At 40.3% G+C, this 5644-nt stretch overlaps 1 long non-coding RNA gene across 1 annotated transcript; it reads left to right on the plus strand.

The window, feature by feature from the left end:
• The first annotated feature begins 1031 nt into the window (after positions 1–1031).
• LOC143832000 (uncharacterized) lies at positions 1032–1808 on the plus strand. The gene is made up of 2 exons (XR_013229048.1): positions 1032–1280; positions 1663–1808. It is a non-coding gene; the product is annotated as an uncharacterized LOC143832000 (long non-coding RNA).
• Positions 1809–5644: the final 3836 nt, after the last annotated feature.

Genomic DNA, 5644 nt, shown 5'->3' on the forward strand with positions numbered 1-5644 from the left:
AAAGGTACAGCTCTCTGCTTGTCCCGAACTAATTTGGCCAGGGTGACAGTTCAAAGGCTTCCTCGTTCCCAGAGTGGTAGGCTTCCCTTAAAGGGAAAGCCCTAACTTCACTCAGTAGAAACTCCAGAAGCCCTAATTTCTCTCAGCACAGACTTTCCTCTTTGATTTATCCCTCTTCCTCTGCTGTCTCCAAACCTCTTCCCCACCCATTCAAGAAAAGAAAGAGACTTCTGCTGCACTTGGCTTCCCCCCTTCTGAGCTTCCCTAATCACGAGCAGAACACTTTTCTGTTTCAATGGGGGGGGGGGGATCTGAATTCAGCAGGATCCACAACAGAATAAACAAAGTGCAGAATCAGCCCAGGACACTGGGAGTTCATTTCAGCTCTTTATTGATCCTAACTCTAAAGTACAGAGGACCAAAACTGAACTGAAGAAACCCATCCCCCTGCAACCCCCCCAACATATATACAGGGTAAAACAAAAGCAACATCCTGCCAGTGCGTGCTATTTGTCAATTTAAATTCAAACTAACTGGATCCATCTGTTCATCAGACCTCAAGCTCAGGTCCTTGGCAAGTCTACATACAGAGCATACTCTGAGAAAAGCTACTTCAAGCAAGCTCTCCTGGAAAGGTTCATCACCTAGTAAGCTGATGATCCATGAGGTCATAAGCATATATTTACTGGCAGGGGCTGAAGGGGCTATGATTGGCAGGGGACTATCTGAACATCCTTTTTTTTTTTTAATGATTTTTTTATTTTCATAAAGATAGAAATATAGGATGCAACACGAGTTATTGATACAAAAAGCAGTAAATAAAATATAATCATCATTTGAAAATATATGACCCCACATTGACTCCACAGTGATATAAACTTTTGCCCAAAACTCTAAGAGCCATGAGTCTAAGAGCCATCCACATTTCCACTACATTAAAAAAAAAGGCCTGTTTAGATATACAAAAGAAAAGTTATTATTAATCAACTTACTTGAGAGATCGTAGACCTCACGTTAACGGCTTGATACAATCTAAGAGCTATCCTGGCAGATATTTCTAGGTTTAAGTTAGATGCTTAACATTAAACATTTCTTATAGAACAGTATGAGTTTTGGCCTTGTATCAATACCCTGATGAAGGGAGAGGAAAGTAGGGCTTTGCCTTAAAGATGTACAAAGAAAAAAAATTACAAAAGGATTTCATAATTTCTCCTTATCCTTAATACAGATACATCTACAAACCATTTATACTTGACCCATTCTAAGAGCCATCCTGACAGGTATAAGTTGAGAGCTTTGCATTTTCTACAGATCAATATGAGCTTTGGCCCTATAACAATACACCAATAAAAAAAAATAAGGGGGGAAAGCCCCATTTTATATTTCCAACACTAACGATTATATTACCTATATGCCTACTAAGGAAAAGAAACAAGAGAGAAAAAAGGCACTGCTTCCCCTTTTTCATAAAAATAGCAATGTAGGATACAGTATATGTTGTTAATACAGAGAATAATAAGATTTCCAGGTTTAGATTAAATGCTTAACATTAAACATAGAACAATATAAGCTTTCAGTCTTCTATAGCTTCTCCTTATCCTTAATTCTTATTCATCTACAAAACAATTTATACTTGACCCATTCTAAGAGCCATCCTGACAGGTATATTTTCAGATTTAAGTTGAAAGCTTAACATTAAACATTTTCTACAGGTCAGTGTAGGCTTTGGTCCTAGAACAATACACTAATAGAAGAAAGAAAAAATAAGGGGGGAGAACCCCATTTTATATTTCCAACACTAATGATTATATTACCTATATGCCTACAAAGGGAAAGAAACAAGAAACAAGAGAGAAAGAGACACTGCTTCCCCTTTTTCATAAAAATAGAAATATAGAATACAGTATAACATTAAACATACAACAATATGAGCTTTCCATCTTCTTAAGGGGGTCTCATCTCGAGGCTTGCTACATCTTGTCGTTCCCGTAGACTTATATTCTGTCCCATTGGCCTTTGGCGTAGAAAGTGCAATTGTACTCTTTCCCGCAGAATATGCATCGATAAATCTTGAGGCCGTTGCACCTCCTGGACTCCAGTATCAATACAATTTTTTCCCCAAAGAGCTCCTTTAAATCGGTTACTTTCACTGCAGATCCATATTTCTTTTGATTGATTTTTGTACAGTTGCTTTGAGATGGCTGTATGTCTTTTTAAAAAGGGTGTCCTTATCTGGGCTGCAGAACTCCAGCATCCCATTTTCCGTCTCCAGAATTTCAGATTTCTCTTCTACTGTTGGTTTTCCACCTTGTTTAGAGCTGTCATCAGCCACTGTTATTGATCCATCATTCCTGTTAAAGACTTCTTCCTTGGCATCTTGGATCTCCTTGAAGATATGAATTTCAGATTTCTCTTCTGCTGTTGGTTTTCCACCTTGTTTAGAGCTGTCATCAGCCACTGTTATTGATCCATCATTCCTGTTAAAGACTTCTTCCTTGGCATCTTGGATCTCTTTGGAAATATGAATTTCAGATTTCTCTTCTACTGTTGGTTTTCCACCTTGTTTAGAGCTGTCATCAGCCACTGTTATTGATCCATCATTCCTGTTAAAGACTTCTTCCTTGGCATCTTGGATCTCCTTGAAGATATGAATTTCAGATTTCTCTTCTGCTGTTGGTTTTCCACCTTGTTTAGAGCTGTCATCAGCCACTGTTATTGATCCATCATTCCTGTTAAAGACTTCTTCCTTGGCATCTTGGATCTCCTTGAAGATATGAATTTCAGATTTCTCTTCTGCTGTTGGTTTTCCACCTTGTTTAAAGCTGTCATCAGCCACTGTAATTGATCCATCATTCCTATTGGAGACTTCTTCCTTGCCATCTTGGATCTCCTTGGAGATATTTTTGACCAATCCATCTATAAATACTTTGTAATCTTGAGTTTGTATCTCTATTAGATGAGCCAATCTTTTTAACATAGACATGTTTTTGACTTTAAAAAAAAATGGCCTCAAACAATTTTACAAGTGGCCAGTAGAGGTCCTCTGTTTTATTCTCTGGCATGTGACGTATTGAAGTCAGTTAAGGCAGGTATTCTTGTGCTGGCACAGAGTTCTCGTGAGATTTTCCCATTCACAGCTCTTATCTCTTATTTCCGAAAACCAAAACAATTACAATAAGAGCTTTTGCCAATTAATTTGAGTTGATTTGAGTCCTTCTTCTGCTTAGTTAGGAGAATTAGCCTGCCTCATAACGAGGTGGCTTCGGGCAGAGCAGAGTAAGAGGAGGGGGGAAACAAAGGGCTTTGATGCAGGAGGAGAGACGGAGAAAAAAAAAAACGAGAGATACTTGCAGTAAATGATGTTTTGGAACTCAGCCGATGTCCTCCCCTCAGTTCAAAACGTTCATTTGTGGTAAATCATCGTGTAGGGTTGAAGCAGATACTTTAAGATTAAAGAAAGTCCGAGATAGAAAATGGCAGTCGTCCTCTGGACCTGGAACGCTGACAGCCTATAATCCAGGGAGATATACTCCCTAAAGGATTGGAGACGGCCCCAAGAACTTCCTGGGTAGAAAGGTGAGGTGGGGTTTGCGTACCCCTCCTCTTTTCTGCCAATTGCTTGCGCAATTGACCCCTGTCAGGCTTCAGAGATAGCAGAGCAGATGCCCTGCCACCCTCTCAGGACGACATCTTTAGCCACCAAGAGTTGTTTTGGGACTATCTGAACATCCTGATATAGGTATTTGCAAATTCACACTTTGCTAAACTATACTTGCATAGCAGGGAGGCAAGTGGCAAAACGAAAAGAAGACTCAGCACACTTATCATTTGGCAAGATAATGGCCACAGCTTTTTTGGGCAAATTGAGCAAAAGTGCCAACAAGGTCGAATCCAACCCTCTTCTGGCCAGCAGACCACAATGGCACAAAACTGCACTTACCTAAATAGGCCTATCCTGCCGGCTGCTCCCACCATGTGGAACTCTCCTTCTGCCCCACAGCCTCCTACCATCACAATCTGCTTTATAATACTGGCTGCGTTTAAATGAATGAATCCTTGGATATATTTGCACTATCTAGTCCAGGGACAGTCAAACTGCGGCCCTCCAGATGTCCATGGACTACAATTCCCATGAGCCCCTGCCAGAAAATGTTGGCCGCAGTTTGATTACCTCTGATCTAGTCCTTGGGATATTTAACGCTCTATAACATACTGAAAAATAATATTGTGGTTAAAGAAGGCTTTGTTTTTGAAGCATAAGAAAAATGTGTCTGGATTGAATCCCTTTGAATGTTTGTTTTTTTTCCTTAGTACCACTGCCCTTGGATGATGTGCTTCAAAACAGCAAAAGAACTAGAGCAATAATCCTTCCTTTATTTTTCAGCATGTGCCCAGCTTGAAATGTATTTATCCCCAGGATTGTACACTAGCGCCTTTTAGAATCCTGTCTCTCATTCTTCATACAAAGAAATTACAAGCTGAGAAAGAAATTGCAAGATACCAAGAGTGGTAAGTAAAGTGATCACTTGTTTGACATTTGGACATACTGGCATAGCCTGTGTCATATTTGTAGCCTATGTTCCTCATTTTCTCCTCCTTCTCCTCTTCTGACAGTGTTCAGCCCAGTAAATCAGATCAGATGTATTTTCCAATGTTTTTGTGGGTTTTAAGATACCCTTATAACTCCTGCATAATTCATTTTTATTCATACTCATACTATTACATCAAAATAAGCACTGTTTTGAGGCAATTACACAGATTCAGATTAAAGACATTTGAATTAAATTTCAGATTAACTTCAAATTGTTTAATTAAAGAGAACAATATTTTCAACTAGACATTTATCAGATTCAAGTCATGTGTAAGACCTGAATCTCAGCAGGTAGTGTTGAAGGATTCCTGCTCTGCACTATGGCCATTGGTTTATGGATGTAGGGGCTGGCCCCTTTAAAAAAAAAACAGGTGGCTGGAGGGGCTTGGCGTGCTTTTGTCCAGCTTTGGATGGTACACCAGATGTGCCCTTTCCTGTCAGAGCCTGATCTAGCTACTGCAGTGTTCTCTACTTGGGGCTGCCTTTGAAGAGAGTTTGGAAGCTGCAGCTAGTCAGTCACTGGAAGCATACAATCCCAATGCTACAACAATTACACTGGCTACCTGTCTGCTCCTGAGCCAGTGTGGTGTAGTGGTTAAGAGTGGCGACTTCTAATCTGGAGAGCTAGATTTGATTCCTCACTCCTCCACCTGCAGACATCTGGATGACCTTGGGCTAGTCATAGTCCTCTTAGAGCTGTTCTCACAGAGCACAGAATCTCAGGGCTCTCTCAGCCTCACCTACCTCACAGGGTGTTTGTTGTGGGGAGAGGAAGGGAAGGCAATTATGTGGTTTTATAATTGCTTCATTCCTCTTTTTATTGTGTTTTAATAATCATAAAATGAAAGGGTTATGGATATCAAGCTCCTGCTTTCACACAGCCACCCTATAGTGGTGCCTGTTCACTAAATAACCAGGTTTCCAGTTAATTGGACCAAGAGTTCCAGTTCTGTGGGCCCCTGAATTTGGTGCCCAAATTAATTTGGTATCAGCCGTACCCAGCACCGTTCAACTTTGCCTGGCATTTAATACTGGATGCAGGTAAGAGGTCAT

This window comes from Paroedura picta, chromosome 3, assembly GCF_049243985.1.
Source record: "Paroedura picta isolate Pp20150507F chromosome 3, Ppicta_v3.0, whole genome shotgun sequence".
Classification (NCBI taxonomy): domain Eukaryota; kingdom Metazoa; phylum Chordata; class Lepidosauria; order Squamata; family Gekkonidae; genus Paroedura; species Paroedura picta.